Source organism: Hippoglossus hippoglossus, chromosome 18, assembly GCF_009819705.1.
Source record: "Hippoglossus hippoglossus isolate fHipHip1 chromosome 18, fHipHip1.pri, whole genome shotgun sequence".
NCBI classification, from domain to species: domain Eukaryota; kingdom Metazoa; phylum Chordata; class Actinopteri; order Pleuronectiformes; family Pleuronectidae; genus Hippoglossus; species Hippoglossus hippoglossus.
The window spans coordinates 14,337,374-14,356,668 of NC_047168.1; the positions used below are offsets into that span (position 1 = coordinate 14,337,374).

The 19,295-nt window shown below is 43.6% G+C and overlaps 1 protein-coding gene across 1 annotated transcript in view; it reads right to left on the reverse strand.

Annotated features, from left to right (window-relative positions):
* Positions 1–19,295, reverse strand: part of arhgap36 (Rho GTPase activating protein 36) — a 43,897-nt gene that overhangs the window by 14,718 nt on the left and 9,884 nt on the right.

The following is a 19,295-nucleotide window of genomic DNA, read 5'->3' on the forward strand; positions in this document are numbered from 1 at the left end:
ATGACGACCCAGCAACGTACAACAAATGTTCTGCTACGTCGGACAATTGAAATAAAACTTCGTCGTTAATCACAATCAATCAACCATCAAGTTCTTAAAAGGAACAAAAGCCTCAAATGGTGAAAACAGAGAATTCGATTGCGATCAGTGACCGAAAAGGAAACTCAACTCAGTCCCTGCTTCAATCCTACGATCATTCCCCAACATCAGCAGTCACATCACAATCCCAGTGAAAGATTGAAATAAAAGGAAGTTAAAGAAAAACATGCTCCATTGTGGACAAGACTCTGGGGTCTAATGAAAACCAGTTAAATCAGAGCCACGCAACCAGAACAGAGAACAGTGGGAACTCTCCAGTGGACAGTTTGATTTCCTGATCCCTGAAACACATTGAAGTGACAAACATTAAAACATTTCAGTGGAAACCTCTTTCAGTGGAAACCTCTTTCAGTGGAAACCTCTTTCAGTGGAAACCTCTTTCAGTGGAAACCTCTGAACGGTAAATAACCTCGTACAGACCGAACTCCATCTGACAATGTTTCAGGGAAATCTGTTTTAATCTTCAAATCTTTAACGTTCTAGGCTTTTTCTTCTCCTGCACCCACAAACACACAACAAGCCTCAAGCTCCACGTGTGTCAGGGTCCTAAATGTAGTGGTTCTCACACACCAGCTCCTCACTGAGCTGCAGGTGGACTGGGACCAACACGAACAGCTGTGGCCATGATGGAAAGAATACTGAAGAACTGGCAGTCGAAGCAGGATATTGAGGTTTTAACAGAGAACAGAAAAATCTGAAGTGAATGTGAACCGCAGTGAAAGAGTGTGGGAGACGAGTGGCAGCGAGGTGGAGTGACCGCAGGTTAACGAGATCCAGACAAACACAAACCAGATCTGAGGTCGGAGATTCACAACATGTTCAACAAAACAGACACAACAAATGGGTTTTTAAAGGCTGCTGTGACCAAAAACCTAAAGTGAACCCAGAGAAACTTTTCATTAAATCTGAGGAGTTTTGCACAAAAGCATCTAAATCAAACAGATAATGAATTTCACGTGGGCGGCTCATTGTTAATTAGAAGGTTGTAGAACAAAGAGCTGGAGGGACTTTCTCGGTTTGATTATATGATTCAAACCTTTTGTTTCTCTGCACTTTCAATCCTCAGATTCTTTATGTAAAAGAGTCAAAACATCACATCACCTCTTTGTGCCTCAAACAAACGAAGCAATTAAAGAAAATGAAAATCTGACTCTGTAACACGACAAAGATCTTAATGAAGAGCCAGAACCAACCAATCGATACCAGAGTGGAATATACTGGAGCTTTCACAAAGGATTTGAAATTAATTTGCATTTTACTGTATATTCAGAATATGGTGAAACTCCAGAGACGTAATGTTTCCCTTCCATGAAGATCAGATCTAAGAAACAGTCCAAACAGAATCAACAGATGTGGATGAGATCCGTCTCATTTCTTTGTGTTATTAAACAACAGTCACATCTGTTTTCTCACACCGAGTCCTACTCGTCCTTAATAGAAGACAGAGCCTTCTGTTTAAAATTAGCGGAGTTCCCACGCATGAAATCAGCGTGAGCGAGGATCGGGGGTGATGACATCATGCGTTGCTGTCCAGCCACAGAGTCTCTTTTGACGAGCGGCAGCGGCAGCGACCGCTCGAACGAGTCTGACGTAACGAGGCTTAAGAAGCGTCTGATTGGGAAGAGGGGCTGAAACGCTGAAACGTGTGGAATGAGTTTCATCATCGCAGAGAAGCTTTTAACTGATGTGTTCTGTCTTTACTCACAAATCGGACTCTTCACTAATAAAAAAAGCTGGAGTCACACATGTGAGTTTTGCGGCAGCGCTCCGGTTTCTTCTTAGATTTAAAACCCTGACGGAACATTTCCCGACTATAAGAGTTCTTATTCTAATCTTTGACTAATCTATATGACCTCAATACACACAGGAAAGTGCTGAGGACGGGGATTCAGGCAGAAGGAACTTTAGATTTAAATCAACCACCGCGGCAGGAATAACAGGGTCTCACGTTTCATAACCCGAGTTTCTGAAGGTCTTAAATATGTTGAAATATTATAAACTAGAAGTTAAATAATTAGTTAATTATGTTTGTATTGATTTAACGCTACTTCTCAAAATGTCTTGTTTCCAGGGTTACTCTCTACTTCACTTTATCTTCATTGAAGGTCAGTCTCATCCTCCTCTTCTTCAAGTCCGTGTTTATGTGATCGTATACGTCCACATCTGTGTGACCGGTTCATGTCTGTAATTGCAGGGGGGGGGGGGGGGGGCCTCAACCCACACAGCTCAGCGTGATTGGGGAAAATTGCCTCTGCCCTAAATGCTAAACGTAACCAGACAAGCGGCCTGTGGTGAAAGTGGGTGAACCACAGAGGTCGTCTGTAGAAACAGGTTCCATACGTTGTCTCGAAGCGACAAACTGGTTCAGCTGTAAACAAAACTGTGGGAACGATGGTTTCTCCTGTGAAAGGTCATCGGTTAGACGTGACATTTAGAGAAAGTGTCACGTCTCACGCTCGGCCTTTTTTTTTTTTTTACAGATGGTGAACCCGTGCGTTAGCTCACAGGTCGACATCGTCACGCGTGTAAAAAGAAAAATGGTCGTCGCCGCACAGACTTGGGTTTGGTGTCTGAAATGCCAGGGGGAAGGTTTGACCTTCAGAATAAACTGCCTGGTTGCCAACTCGTATATATTTTAGGCAGGAAATGAGTCTGCTTTTATTTTGACGTCTGTGCAGCATTCAAAAGATTCTAAAAACTAAATGAGACTCTTCTGTTATCATTTCGACACTCATCTTCTTTCATAACTAACCGCACACAGAATATTTGAGGTGATAATGTTTCGTCAGATCCCAGATTCATGTCGTACGTCACTGAGCCCTCGTACGTTCCTTGTGGTGCAAATTCAAACATGAATCACACGAGCAGGACACTCGTTTTATTAGTTCATCAAGTTTTCCAACGTCACGGCTGCATGATGACGACAATGCTTCACTTCCTGACCTGAACATAACTTAACCTTCACTATGGGTTAACGGGGTTTTTTTTAAGCAAGTGATTCAAATCTGAAAACACCTCTGTGTGTTTCTGTTTTGTCCTTCAGCGTATTGAATGTCCCAAGATTAAAACTTCATAACCTCATATCCGTGATAATACCTTTAATACAGTGGAGACGATTTAAAAACGTGAAGGTCGCTCAGAGAGCTCATAACCCTGCAAAGGCTAATCTGACCCCCAACTCGCCATGTTAAAGAAAAGTGGAAAATAAATCCTAGATCCGCTCCAAAATGTAACGGATTATCTCTCCGGTCACGCCCCCCCCTCTCAACAAGGTTTAATCAAACATGTTCCAGTGGTTGGTGAGTAATTCTGCAAAGAAGTGGCAAAGAAAACTCTACAAGGTTGATGTCTGGCTCTTTGTTTGGTTTTGGTGCAGACATATTTCAACAGACGGTAATTTAATACAAAAACATTCCAATAAACCAGAACCTAGACCAGGAAACTCTCACGTGGGATTTGAGGTGATATTTGTCAATATTCAGGAGAAAATAAAACCAAATTCCAAGGAATCAACTACGTGTTTGAGATTCTTTACACTGATGTGGTTCTTCAAAGTTCGGGGGCCGTCCTCCCTCGACTTTCACAGATCTGACGAGAAGATTAGACAAATTTACGTCCTGATCCCTGCCCTCTGTCCAATTGTGTGGCTTTTCGTCAACAGCAGGACCCGAAGAAGAGAGACGATTCAAACCACATGAGGGAGAAACCACACGGGAAGACGGAGGACAGACGGGGTGGCAGCGAAGTGAATGAAAACTACACTTCACCCAAAACATCTCTGCACAGAAACACATGCTCGAAAAAAGACGAAATCACTGAGTTAACTGATGTGTCACTTGAGCTGCACCGCAGAACTCGATCCTTCCAAGAGCCCGGCCGTTGAAGAAGGTTGAAAATGAATTAACCAAGAGTTGGGGAGATGTTTCAGTTTCCCAGATGTTAACGTGAAGTTCTTTTACATGAAGACAATGTTGCTTTTACAAACTTTTGTTATATTACATTTCCGGATGTTCTAGGTCACAGATCAAGCCGAACACAATTCTCTAGATCGTATTATGACGGGGCGACGCGCTAACGGTCAAAATCCGTAAATGAGACATTTGCAGAACGACGTCACACACAAAGCTGCACCTGCTTAAACTCACCGCGTCCAAACTTTGCATTAAAAAACGAGCTACGAGGCGAAACGCGCACTAACATGTGTGTTTGTGATTAGAGGCATATTTTCAGATCGAGCCGTGTTTGTGTGTTTTTGTTTCCGTTGCCTGATAAAGTGATAAAGTGTTGTGATCGCTAACAGATGCTTCATCTCACATCTCACTCGCTCGCATGTTGTTTTTAAAATCTCCATCTGTCCTCCATCCCCTGTCTTTCCGTTCTCCGTCTCTACCCCCCCCCCCCCCCCCCCCCTCCTCGTCTTCCACCTCTCCATCAGGGCTGCTGTTGATGTGCTTGTGTTTATTGGCTTCTCCCAGGGGTGTTTGTGTTCGAGTCCCGTGTGCGTCTCATCATTAACCCCGGACTACTTGTTCCCACTTTCTGGGCAAAAACTGTGAAAAATGAGACAGATAATTAATCCTGCAACTCATTTTCTTTCATGAGGCAGTTTGTTTTTCCCTGAATAAATGGAAAAGGTTTAATCGTTGCCATTACGATTAACATAACTGTGCTTTTTTCCCCCCCCATCGCTGTGGGGAACGAAATCCTCGAGGCAGAGCATCTTGATTGCCTCCTGCCTCCTCCATGTTAGCTGATGGGTGTAGTTCTTATCACTATCACGTGTTTGTTTCTGATAAGTTTGGTTTTAATTTGTTCTTTGATGCAACAACAGGGTGAAAGACTGCTACTCACTTATTCGGCTTTATTGTTGTGCGATGGGAGGAGTCGGAGTCACGTCGGCCATCTTCCTTTACAGCCTCATGCCTATAGCAGAGATCGGGAGTCGACACCAGAACGAGACGACTCCCCCCCTTCTACCGAGGACGTTATCTTTTCATGGCCGTTTGTCTCTTGGCAGGATTACTCAAAAACGAACGAGATTATTTCCACGACATTTTGGTGCAGGGGTGGAGCTTAACGCAGGAAACATCTCATTTAAATAAATTGGGCGGATCCAGGATTGTTTTCCCCACTTTATTATATTTCTCTGGATATAACGAATGGATCTTTGTGAAGATGAGATAACTAATGTGGGACCTGATCCCAGATGGTAAACTCGAGCCCCTTCTAGTTTAAATAACAGTCATTGTGTCCAACAACTGTTTTACTCAGATTATTGATTCCCCGCCCCCCCCTCACCAGCTAACCTTCCTGAATGGCTCTATTTATATCACAATGGCCCCTGTGCACTGACGGTTTGTTTCAATACAAAACACAGGATGACACCAAGCAGCTGTGGCTCTTAACGTCATTTTACAGGCTCCACATCGGGGTGCGTTCTTCAAGAGGTTGATAAGTTGTATTTATAATCAAGATATCCAATGCAGCACATGTACAAGTTAATTAAACACATTGCATCCTCGTATTTATGTTAAAAACGTATCACAACAACCTCTTTAAACCATCCGTTTCCGATCTTGTGTAAGAAATGAACCGGTTGTGGTTCCCAGTTCATCCCAGTAAACACTTTATATACGATCCCACTCGCTGCGTCTCCTGTTCTGGCCTCAGGGTTTTGCTGCTTCGCGGGTGAAGGACAATAGTTTTACTATATAGGCTCCGTCTTTCAAGTCTATAATAAACTGACCTGCTTCCCCGGGACTGAGGGAAAACTCCAGAGCTGCCTGGTCTCATGCACTTCAGTGAAATGTGCATGTGCAGAGGACAGATGAATAAACCCTGTACACATATAATACACACATAATGTACATTATCTCCACAACACAAGCACGGCTCTTGAAAAAAAAAAACATTGTCCCTGACAACATAATTATATTTGATCTTTCCTCCCCTTTCATATTTCACGTGATGGACACATGAATAATGTTCTGTTCTCCTGAAAGATTGTTTCTATAATGAGAAAACGTTGTTTTGTCCTTATTCATTAAATGAATCTGGAGCCTCACTAGGACGATCTCACAAAACACATCACAACTGAGACTCAAACGCATTAGTATGCAAAGGTGCGTACTTATATTCACATCAACACTGAGGAGAAGGAACACACACAAACACACACTCTCTCACACTCTCACACACACACTCACACTCACACACACACACACACACACTTAAACAGACAGGCAGCACTAATAGGCCCCTTGGCAGCGCTAAAGACTTCAGGCTGAGCCACAGAAACAGGTCTCACATCGACACAGCAGAGGTATTGTGTCAGTTCTGACTAAACTGGCAACGTGCGCACACACACACACACAGACACACACACAGACACACACTCACATAAACACAGACAGTTTTTGGGCATCACACACTCTCTGCTGTTTGGACTTCAACGTTAGGTCAGTGGATGAACACTGATAGAAGCAGATTAGTGGGATGATGCCAAATGCTTATTTATGTGCAAGTGTGGTGTTTTAGTGCGAGTGTGTGTGTGAGTGTGTGTGTGTGAGTGTGTGTTTGCTTGTGCGTGCATCTCAGTGTTATTCTATGTAATGAGAAGGTTCATGTTTTAAGCGGGACGACAAAACAAAGTCGGACAAAAGATGAGGTTTTTCTCAGAATCAGACTATATATTCTAAATTTTGATTTTCCACATTCTTAAATCTTGCCGTCTACATCGAGTTAACCACATTGTAAAGGCAGGAGTTATTAATCGGGGGGGGGGGGGGGGGGGGGGGGGGTCCTGCACAGTCCCCATGAGTTTCACAGTTGTTTTCCAAAAGTGACAAAAACTAAAATGAGACACAACTGGACAGATTCTAAGAGAAGAACTGATCCTTTAATTTTTACACCTGAAGGATATTTAGCTTTTTACCTCAGTTAGTTTATAATAATAGGACTTACTTCTAAATGTCAGTGTAAGACATCAGTGACATTCTGCATCATTTAAAGTTTATCAGTTAGGTTAGGTTAAGACACACACACACACACAGACACACAGACACACACACACACACACACACACACACAGGTCGTCACTTACTCTCAGTTAGAAGTCCCTGCAGATTCCTGGGCTCCGTGTATCCAGACTTTGCTCACAGACACAAATCAACAATGAGCTGAATGAGCAGAGTCGCAGTAGAAGTAGTGAGCGAGCGAGTGAGGTAGACAGAGACAGGGTGTAAAAGAGAGAGGGGGGGGGGGGTTGGGTCAGGCTGATAGGCAAGTTAGATTAAGAGAGGAGGAGGAGGAGGAGGAGGAGCAGTGTTTACAGGCTCCACATTAGGAGCTGGCAACATAAACACAAGAAAGATGGGAGGAGAGAAAGGAGGGAGGAGGAAACAGAAAAGGGGGAAGAGGATGATATAGGATGGAAGTGAAGGAAGGAATGAGAGGGAATTAATGGGGGGGGGGGTGAGGAAGCAAAGAGACGGAAGACGAAGGAGATGTAAGAAGAGATAAAAAAGGAGAAGAGGGGGGTGGAAGTAAAGAAACAGGTATTTAGGGAGTAATGCAGGTATAAGGAGTAAGAGAATGATTTAATACGGGACATAAGAAAGAGAGGAGGCAAAAAGTAGGTAAGGATTTGACAAAGGAGAGAAGAGGTAGGGAGGAGAAAAAGAAAAAGCAGAAGAAAGGATGAGAAGGAGGTTTGGAGGGAGAGAGGGAGGGAGCAGAGGTAAGGAGAGAAGGGGCAACAGAGAAGGAGAGGTAAGGAGGGAGGGAGGGAGCAGAGGTAAGGAGAGAAGGGGCAACAGAGAAGGAGAGGTAAGGAGGGAGGGAGGGAGCAGAGGTAAGGAGAGAAGGAGCGGTAAGGAGAGAGGGAGGGAGGGAGGGAGCGGGAGGAGGATTAAAACAGGCCAAAAATAAAAGCTCTATAAAAAGGACAGACGAGCAGGTGAGGAGAGGAGAGGAGAGGAGGAGGAAGGAAAAAGGAGGGAAGTGAATTTTCTAGTAGAGCTGCTGCTCATCATCCTTCTCACATCAACAACTGGAGCGAAGCTACATGTGAGGGACACTTGTTTCTATCATGCTCACAGGGTGGTGGAAAAAGACCACACAGGACTACAAAATAAAACAACCTTCAAACCCACTGCCACAGAGTGTGCATGTGTGCGTGCACGTGTCAAAACAAGCCTGGAAAGTGTCTGTCAGCACTGCAGCTGTGCGACCCAAAACAACAGCGGCTAAAATGGAACGACGCCGCGACCTCGTGACCTCTCGCTTCAGCCCCCGAACAGACGACAGATTTCATCGTCGTCTAATAAAACGAGGGAAACAACTTCCTTTGAAACAACACGGCACGAGAGGAAGTCTCACAAAACAAACACAACGTCCAGCACAGACACGGAGACTAAACAAAAACAAATGAGAATCAGAGCAACTTCAGATCAGACGAATTCAAACCCAGACGACGTGTTCCTTCTCGTTTCTGAACTCACTTCAGCTGCCAAATAAATCAGTTTAACGTCGCTCAGACCTCCCGGCTCATTTTCATATTTACAGTCAAAACTGCTTCGGGATCTTTTTTAGGCATTTGGACGTTGACTTCTTTTATTTCGTCGTATTTCTTTGTCACTGGCATTTAACTCAAGGAGTTCTGTCCCACAGCCGTGAGTCAGAGTGCAGACTGGAGGAGCCGGGATTGAACCACCATCCTTCTGGTTTGTGGACGACCCGTTTTACCAACTGCTTTCTCTAAACAATAAAATGCTTTTAAGGTTTCGCTTAGTGAAGTTACTCTAGGGAACGACATGGTCAAGTCTCATGGGAACATTAACGACCTGAGGACACAAACAAGAACCAATAATTAAATCATGACAGAAAAAGATTCATAAATTCAGAAGCAGGAACCTTTGAAAGAACTAATGAGATAAAACGAGATAATTAATATCACCAACTTCCTTTTGGCGAAAGATCAAACATTTCTTGAAGCTGTGAGTTATTTTAGAACTCGTGATTTAGTTTCTCTACAAATCGACAACTTTCCTGAGCACCGAAACTTTGCTTTTACTTTGTTTATAGATTTTCTGAGTGGACCCAAAGACTTTGAACGAACCGTGATGTTTGTGGACATGGTTTTATATTTGTGTTCAATAAATTGTCCAGACTTTGGACAAAAAAAAGAAAATAAAATCCATCCAGTCCATAGAAATAATAAAATAAAATCTGTTATCTGTTGATAAGCAGCTGCTGCAAATGTTCATTTAAAGCCAAATAAAGTTTTATAAATAAATTGGAAAAACATTCACTTCCATGAATATTATAGATCATAGTCACTGAGTCTTTCTGTATTAATTTAACTACAATTTAAGTTATTATATTTATCATATTAATCAAGTCTTGTCTCTTCTGTTTTTAAAGAAAAGGTCTTAAACTGATCAGTATAATAATACCAGGAGCATCAGGCTGCTGCGTATCGTACAAATGTGCTTGTTACAGTAGAAACCCATCTTGACCTCTGACCCCTGCCCCGTCCTTTTCCATTGAGCTCATGGATATAACACGTCTGTCACACTCTCTGTGTTTTGTGTGTCAGCTCATTCTCCGTCTCCTCTTCCGGCTTCTACCCGACCGCCTTTGATCCTGTCCACTTCCTGCCACGGCGCCATGCGTGCACGGGTCAAAGGTCACACGTCGAGTCGCACAGCTCGTCCTCAAACTCATGTGCTGACTCCGACTGTCGGCCTAAAAAACAGGATGGATGATGAACAGGCGACGCACACCCACAGTAACACACACAGGAGGCCGGAAACCCATGTCAGGGCAGCATGTCGAACTTCACCGACTGCACTGCCCCCTACTGTCCAAACACAAGTACAGCCAGACTACAGGATCCAATCATTCAAACTAAAAACAGGAAAGATGCACAGAAAAACATCCCCGTGGTCCTGAATCCAATTAGTGTCAAACTAATCAAGATGTGAACGTTCCAGGAATGAAAGGAAAGAAAAGCCCATAAGGCAGGAGGTGGATTTCCTCCTCTACTCTTTAACCTCGTCAGCAGAAAGCAGCCGAACATGTTTTCACAACCACAACACGACTCAAAATTAGTTTCCGGACTCTTCCCAGCATCTTTAAATGAGTCGGAAAAGGAAATTAAAGCTCAAGTTGTCCACCTGTTCTCCAAGATGAGGTCAGAACGGATGTTTTGGGTTGATTTTTGTTTGACAGGAGGACATGGACACGTCATCCAATCACCTGAGACCCTTATCAACACTTTATACTGCAATGGACCTCGACCTGTCCCAGTCTGTCCACAGCTGCACCAGCACATCACCCCGACTCTAATCCAAGTCCTGCAACCCGTTCCCATTATCACCCATCGTTGATATGAATATTGATTAGAGCAGCTTGTGCAGCCACATTAAAGTTGTTTAATAGGCCCAAGAGTTTAAAGTACAAACTGTAAAACTGGATCAAAGTTAAAAGTGTTGAGTAAAACATTGTTTAAACTGTGATGCAACTTCCCAGACGTCTGAGAGGACACAGCCGGTCGACTGCTTCTCCGACTGAAGTCCACACCTTCGGTTACTGAGACTGACAAGCTGCTCATTACAGGAGCAGAGGGAATTACTCACGTCGACAATGGACAGTTACGCTCTCGGGTGGCACTGAGCGCCGGACTTCATGTGCACTGAGGTGTGACGCTACCGTCGCTACACACACACACACACACACACACACCTGCTGAAGGGATATTTATAGCAGCGAAACACTAAGTGTCTCTGTTCTCACGCTGAGACGTGACCGAGCATCCAGACAACCATCGTGTGCACGAACACGCAAACTCACTGAGGAGGAAAGAGCTGAGAAATGAGCCTCGCTCTGCTTTGCTTTTTTACGCCTTTATTCCATTATTCTGACCACGTCTCTCAGGCCGGTTGATCGTTATCACTTTATGGCTTTCAGCAGCCCAGTCCAAGAACACGAGTGATTTCCTGTAATGCATCGGATGGCAGATAACACCTTCTTTCTGCAGACGGATTATTGGGAAGGTCGCAGAGTTCTCGTTAGATAAGGAAGTATTGACTCGTAATTAAGAGTCAGATTGGCTGAGTCCATGTCATGTGACGGCGTTCAGCAGACGGAACAAGCACAGAAAGCGTTTCACCGATCGACAGATTCCTGAAGGACACGGGACGATGTCCGATACGTGATTTACACCTGGCGTTAACAGAGCATTCTGGGTTATTAGATCACAATCATCACCACAAACATCTGTTAACCTGCTAATAGAGACATCTGCTAGTGGGCGACTGGGGAATTCCAGTTTTAAACAGCGCTGCATTAGTAATTTAAAGCTTCGCCATGAATATCACAACCATCAGTCAGTAAACAACAGTGAAATCTGTAAGAATAATGAAAATAATTTCTCTATACGAGTCTTTATCTTCAGGATTTTACAATGAACTGGACACAAACTTCAACATGGCGCCATGTTCCTGTTTGAGTTTCCTCCTTTGCCTTGTTGAGTCTCTACAATCACCACGTCACACATCACTCTCCGTCGTTCCATCCTCGTCTGGTGTTTTTTTAAGGAAAAGAGGAAACGCCAACATCTAGAGAGGAAACAACATTCCAGCGTGGACATCGATAACAAGCGTTTCTCATTCCGTCTCCAAACAGGACGTCCACGTCCACGCCCCTCGTCAACGCTCTCTGACAACTTCCTAAAACATCCTCCTCTCTTAATTTGTATACCGATAACGACTGAATGGCTTCCTGCTGAAAGAGGAAACCGTTCGACAGTTTAGTCTATGATGACGTCAACCCCCCCATTAGCTGTATTTAGTGCTGAGTTTCAATGAGTGAATCTCTAACACAAGTCTGGCGGCACAGTTAAAGTTACCAAAGAGTGAAGCCAAATCTTAATCGCCCCCTGGTGGTTGACGGCAGGAGAGTTCATTAACCCTGCCTCCTCCATGTTAGCAGATGAGACATGGACACACTGATGTATGTTCCAGTGATCATCTTCTCTCATAAGTTTGGTTTTAATTAGTTATTTGATGCTATAGAAACCAAAGGATCACCAAAGGCCTGTTCAGACGAATGAATATCTGTGCAACACTTTAAAGTAACCCCGTCGGGATAAAGGATTCACAGACAGAGGTAAGACGAACAGAATAAAGTGTAAAACTCAAGTCGATAAACTGACAAACATTAAAAAACGTGGATCATGTTTCCTGCCTGTTGCAAAAAAAAAACTCTGGAGACGTGATCTCATTTTGAAGGAGACTCTGGCTCAGGGAAGGTAAATATCCAGTAGTCACAGACTGTTCTCCCACAAAGGAAAAGGCACAATGTGAATAATATGTTTTCCTTTTGATGTTTTGATTCAACATTTCTGTTTTCGATCAAAGAGCCTTTAAGCGATTCCAAAAAACGTACTGCAACAAAAATGTTCCTGTAAATACTTTAACAGTTTAACGTACAGCGGACGGATTGTCCCTGTGTGCGTCTGTACAGTATGTTCAATCTGAATCGGGCCCATGTTTCACGTCTCGTACAGATTCCTGTTCGCTGAGATCCTCAGATAAAACATCTGTTTTTGTTTCGGACTCTCAAACCACAACATCTGTCAGTTTTCCAAACACTAATATGTGTTTGTTTGTCAGGAGTAAAAACCCAAAAGGAGCTTGGCACCGACTCCGAGTCTCGAAGTTTCAGATGTAAGATTGAAGTGACTCCGACACGTTCGTCCTGCTCAAGCATTTTGCTGAATTCCACAAAGTTAAACTCAAGCGAGACGGTCAGAGAAGTTAGACTCGACTGTAACCAGGACACAGAGCCACCGATTCACAGACAGAAGGTCACAATGTTGATGACATTTTATCTTTTCGAGATAAACATCAAAACTCCAAGCAAGCCTTACTCAGAAATACCTCAGAACGCATTATCATTAGGGATTTTTATGCTTAAATACTGTGAAAAATGCAATTAGAGGAAGAATGACTCACTTGAAAAGAATTACAGAAGGTCGCCAGCCTGTGACCTGACATTTACCGCTGTGCATTTCATTGTCCGTGGACTCTAACGCCAAGTTTGCAGCCCAGAACGGAGAAATCTAACTTTGTAAAAGGGCCTTTCATGTTTTTATCCAACCTGATCATCACTAGAGGTTCTCCTACACATGTGGGGGAGGCGAGGGGGTTATGTTGCAATACGCAGCTTCACCACTAGATGCCACTAATCCTACAGCCTCAATCAAAACCAGACTGCTCCGAGCATTCATTTAAAAATAAAAAACTTAGACCAACACGGCTTGTTGACGTGAAACTGAGTCGTTCACGAGCAGCAGGTCCGTTTGTTCTCGTCTCATTTGATGAAATTTAACGTCTTTTGTTTGGCTCGTCGTGATGAAGCCTCGTCCCCAGAGGACGGAGGAGAGATCCGGGGAAGTGACGCAACCGCCATCTGCTCTCGTGGCTGAGCGACGTACGTTTGTTGTTGTGGAGACGTACTGCAGCGTGAAATTGTACAGCGGTACGTTTTATTTCCGTCAGACAGAATTTACTCGCTGTAAGTTCATATGAGGCTTGAGTTTCACCCCCCCCCCTCTTGATCCTCTATGCTTTTTTCCGAGGTTTGTTTTATTCATTGCGACAGTGATATGAAGCAGAGGAGAAGTGGGGAGAGGGAAGAGGAGAAGCAGGAGAGGAGAACAAGGAGCGAGGCTTTGTACTGTTCAGGAATAATGCATCGGAAATAGAATCTCGATTTGGTTCAAACCGAACTTTAACTTTAAATAAAGCCTCGATCAGCTGGGAAGGTAATTTATCAGAGATAGAAACAGCCTATCACTAATTTAATTGGTTAATTAATGCTGATCGAGGCTGACTCCTGATTGGTCCAGTGCGTGTCTCCATGGAACCTCAATACGCGTGTTTTAGTGACACCTGTGCAGATTGTGTCATTTCATTGATATATTAAAAATAAAACTATAAGAGCGGCAGAGAAAGCATCCTCCTGCGTCATTAGGAATCAATACGAGGTCACAGGAAGTGTCCGCGTGGTGACAGCTCTGACCAGATCAACCCCCGGACATGACCATCCATCTTACAGGATGAGAGCCATGTTGGGATGTGGACGCCATTTTGGGGCCAGGCAGAGATTCCTCTACAGGGAATAACCAGGAAATGTGGTAACTGTCGACCAGGGCTTTGAAGATGGAGCCGCTCCGTCTCCGACATGGAGGACGACGCATCCTGTCTCCTCGGAGCCGACACCGTCATGTGATCAATTCACCGTTTGGTTATTTCTCATTTACCTTCTTAAACTGGTGTCATTACTTCATCTGCTGCTGAGAGCGATTGACTACATTTCCCAGAATGCCTCGTGACAACGCAAAAACCAACTTCTGCACCAAATCTCCCAGAAAACGACGACTTTGTTGTGACACTTCTCTCCGCCCCTCGTCTCTGACCAGTTGCCTGCAGCTTGTGTAACACGACTAAGTCCCGTTAAGAAGAGGATTTCTGCACAGATAACATTAACTTCATTAGAACGACTGCGATCACAGCAAATCTCCTTAAAACCAAGGAAACTGCTCAGGGCACAGATTAGTCAAGACTGGAACACATGATGTCATGTAGTGGATTCCAGTAATATCGTTCTCGTCTAATTCTATTTTCAGAATAAACAATAATAAAAAAAGCAACTGAAATACTGATATCAGCCGATAATGATGTTATTGAAAACTTATGATGAAGAAATGTAATTGAGGCTTGTCAGAGCATTTCAGAGGAATTCTCCTTTAAAGTGCATTCTTTCCAGTTTCCTCTCTTTTCCTTCACATTCATGATTAAATAGCTGTCGGACGCAGCCTGAAACCTCGGCGGTGCTGCTCCCAGAAACCCAGACTTGTGACCAAATCCCTGAAGCAGCATGGCTCGGCTCCCGCCTGCCGTGTGAGCCGAGGTCCAGAACGATCCTCCAGCCTCACGCGTCAGTAAATCAGGCCCAGGCTGACGGTCTCTGTGGAGCGGCACACCATCCGTCACAAAGTCAAAACCCCCGACACGCACACAGAGCTGGCACCGACGCGTGAAGATGGATCTGTGGTGAGTGAGGATGCTCTTCACTCAGGAAGCTGGAGAAGGATTTCTGACTCACTTCACACCATGTAAACACAGAGATAGAGGAAAAGATGGAAACAGTTTCCTTATTTTTCCAGTGTTGTTTGGTCTCTGCTCCTCACTTCCAAGGAGACTAAACACTGAGGGCTGAGGAGAGGGAATCCTGTGGTTCTCCTGTCATAACTCAATAAAAGGTCTCCACACACACACACACACACACACAGAGGAATGTGCACACAAATCACACACACCTCTGCGAACGTGGAAGTGTTTCTTTTGACGTGCTTCCACAAAGCACACGTCACACACACACACACAGATGTTATCTATCATTTCCTGAGCCGAGCACAAATTAACGTCTCCTCAGCCGCTGATTAACAAGCTGCTCCAACGTTTCCCAAACTTTTACGTCACGTCGGTTTTAGCCCGATATCACAGATTTACCTTGAAGCTTTTCAATCTACACAACATGTGACACACGTATTCTTAGACAGATATGTACGTTTCTGCACATGTTGGGACCACACACATCAACATAGATAAATAATATAATATAGAATAACAACATAGAAGATAAAGGGATCTACAGAGATTAAAGTACTCAAATCAACAGGTCCCAGCTCTTCAGACTAAACCAGTTCAGATGAGCATTTCTCTTAATGGTGCAGTGGAGACTGAACCTGCAGCTGGAAGTGGCCACTGAGCGCTGGTTACATAACTCAAAGCTGATGAGAGATTACAAGCTGTTTATGAGGACACCCTGAAGCCACTGACACACACACAGACACACACTCACTGACACACACACACAGACACACACACACTCGGTCGACTAAACCCACCAAATGCACAGAAACACTCTGAAGTCATCACCAGAGAGAAAAGCAGAGCAGACTGGGGAGAAGTGATTCGTGTAGCGGTTGATAATTAAAGTATTAATGTTTTTCTGTCCGTCAGTGTGAAAAGTGTTTATTATATTAAACTATATAAACTTTATTATTCGACTCAATTCTCTCAACACTTTGGTAAATCACAGAAAGGTTAGAGCAGCAGTGAGGAAGCATCAGAGCTTCATCACTGGTCCGTTAATGTTTGACCCGTAATCAGGTTCATTCAAGTCTGTGATATAACGAGCTGCCACAATTAATCTATAGCCCTCGTGATAATCGATACCTTATCTTTAAATGCTGGATTAATGTTTACGGAGCCTTTATAAAAAATGAACCTAAATATTTATGAGCCACGTTATTGAATAACAGCTTTGAGTCATAAATCCAGGTGAGTTTTCTAGTGCAAAACGAGCCCTGGTTGAAAAAGTTGCAGGCAAAACAATTCATCAGACAAAAACACTAAAGAGATCGAGAAGAGCAGCAGCAGAATTATTTACCATAGTTTTCAACAGTATTCAACCAGAATTAACAACTTTTCCTCAACTTCTCTGAGGGGAATCGAGAACAACCACAAATAAATACATCATGGGATCTGAGTCGCTGTGGAACATATTCCACACAGAGCGGGTGGAGCTGGATGACAGAAGTAAACTCTGGATTATTTTCAGCACAATAACGAATAAGTGGCTTCGAAATGTAGTCATGGTTTTTCACAAACCTCTGGAGAAAAGCAAACATTCTCCTGGAAACGCTGAAATTGATTGAAGGTGTTGTGGAAATTCAAGTTAGAAAATAAAATAACTATCATACGGTTTCTATCATGTTTGAAATAAACCCCAGATTTGCAGAGTCTTCACTGAGCGCAAATATTTAGATTTAGTTCCCTGGTTGAATTCGACGTGTTACAGAGAAGAAGCAGATATGAACACAAGACTCCTCTGGGTGTATTTTTCTATCTGACACAGAAGAAACCTGAGATGAACGGGAGGAGACACCCGAGAGGACGAGGAGGTCGTGGTGGTCGAAGCCGGAGGTCAAAAGCAAAAACATCATCTCTGAGCGAGTCACGTTTCTCCTCAGGTTTCATCTCTGTCACCCCCCCCCCTCCGGTGTTCACACGTCACCAACCTCAGCTTCACCTTCATCACATGGGGCTTTTCATAAAGACGTTAAAGCAGAATCCTCAGCAGACGAACCATCGAACACAAACACGACTCCAGACTCACACTGCAGATCATTTAAATTCTCTTTATACTGCTCAACGTGCGAAAAGTAAATATTTAAACATGAAATCATAATAATTAATTAATTTAGAATTAAATCAACATACTCTGTTACTTTTAGTTCATTAACTCACATGAAGAGAGCAAATAATTGAGCCTCTAACTCTCGCATGTGCTTGACTCTTAATGTAAAAACATGTAGAGTTCATCATTTTGTTCTTTACTGTTCACAAAACAATCTCATTTTCTCATGAAAGTTGTTTGGACACAATATTCAACTTGCAAACCTTCATTAAATCATGATTATGTTCACATTAATATCCCCTGAAAATAAAAACTCTTACCAGAGTCACTGTTGTCCTCTGGTTTTCTGGAGAGTTTTCATTTGTGTGTTTGGAGAAGAAGAGAAACGTGAAGAAACTCGTTAATCTCCTCCTCTCTTTTTTCTGTGTGTCCATCTTGTTGTGAACATTTATCTTCTTCAGGAGTCAAGATGGAGTCAAGATGGAGTCGGAGGTGAAACGTTTGTCACAGCAGCTCAACACCTGCAGCTCATTGTGTTGAGGAGACAGGTGCTGATTGGCTCCTGTGTGCGTCACTCAGCAAATTTGGTGGCGTTAGAGACACCTGATTGGCTGAAGTGAAGCAGGAGGGCGTTACCTCTTGGATTTTAAACCAATAGGACGTTGAAGGAGGGAAACATGTTTAGTTTTGTGAAGTGATTAAAGGGTCAGTTCACATAAATAAAGTTAAATACGTGTTTGAATCCCCCTCAGTGCGACACGAGGATATTATTGGATGTTGGTTCTGCTGCGTCTGAGCTTCTGATCCATTCAAATCACCAAAGACTCAAAGATGCATGAAATCTAGGATATACTTATTGGATTCATCCTCTTTAATGAAGCCAAATAACCCTTCAGACCCAGATTCATGAATCAACAAGACAAGCTGGAAACATGACAGCAGGCAGAACGTAACCGTGACGGAGGCAGCGAGGGAGAGCGAGAGGAAAAGAGAGAGGGAGAGATGAGGGACGACAGACGATGCAGAAAGTGTGAGACGAGAGTGATGAAGAGAGGAAGGAAGACTGATCTGAAAAACACACATCACAACTGTTGCAACATTAATTAAACTTTGATCTCGGCCTCGCACAACAACTCTATAAAGTCTAAGGAACAGCCAAGATTCACAAAGTGTAACGAGGTGATAAAACATGTCGGCGTCTCCCTCCCTCGTGCAAAGCTTCTCTCCGTCAGCTCTCGTGCACGAGGTGATAAGAACAGCAACGAAAAAACCTGTCCACGTTTCCTTCAGCTGCCGTCACCACCGAGCACACGGTGTGCACGAGGCGACTGCTGCACCGTTGGTATTTAAATGTTTGTGTTCAGTGTTTTGGGCCATTTGAGGACAACACAACAAGCTGTAAACACCACAGACATGACCTCATAACACGTTCCACACACCAAACACCGGCACGGAGCCACATTAGCACCATTTGAAGTTGTTTTATCGTCACTTAACGAACCTTCTAGCTCCGTGTTTGGTCTCCACCGGCTCCTGAGGGATATCTGTGGATATTTCGCTGCTCAATGCTCCACTGAAGGTTTCTCACATCATCAAAACAATGAGTTGCAAGAAGCTAAAAACGTTACGTAAAGCTGATAAGAAACTGCAGGGTTGCGTGATGATTACCCCTGATCACTATAAACTGTAAATAAAGTTACACAACGCAGCTCCACGTCCTTCCTTGCGCTTGAGTCGGCACATTAGCAATCAAACACTCGGCCAATCCCATTAATCAAGTCCCGTCACCTCCTGTTACACTGACGTTTAACAGGGTGAAGTCAGTGTTTATCAAAACCAATGAGAAGAACCTGTGTGTTTCTGCATGAACAAGACGAAGCTGATGACGGATGGATAGTGACGGAGTTTGATCATTAGCTCCG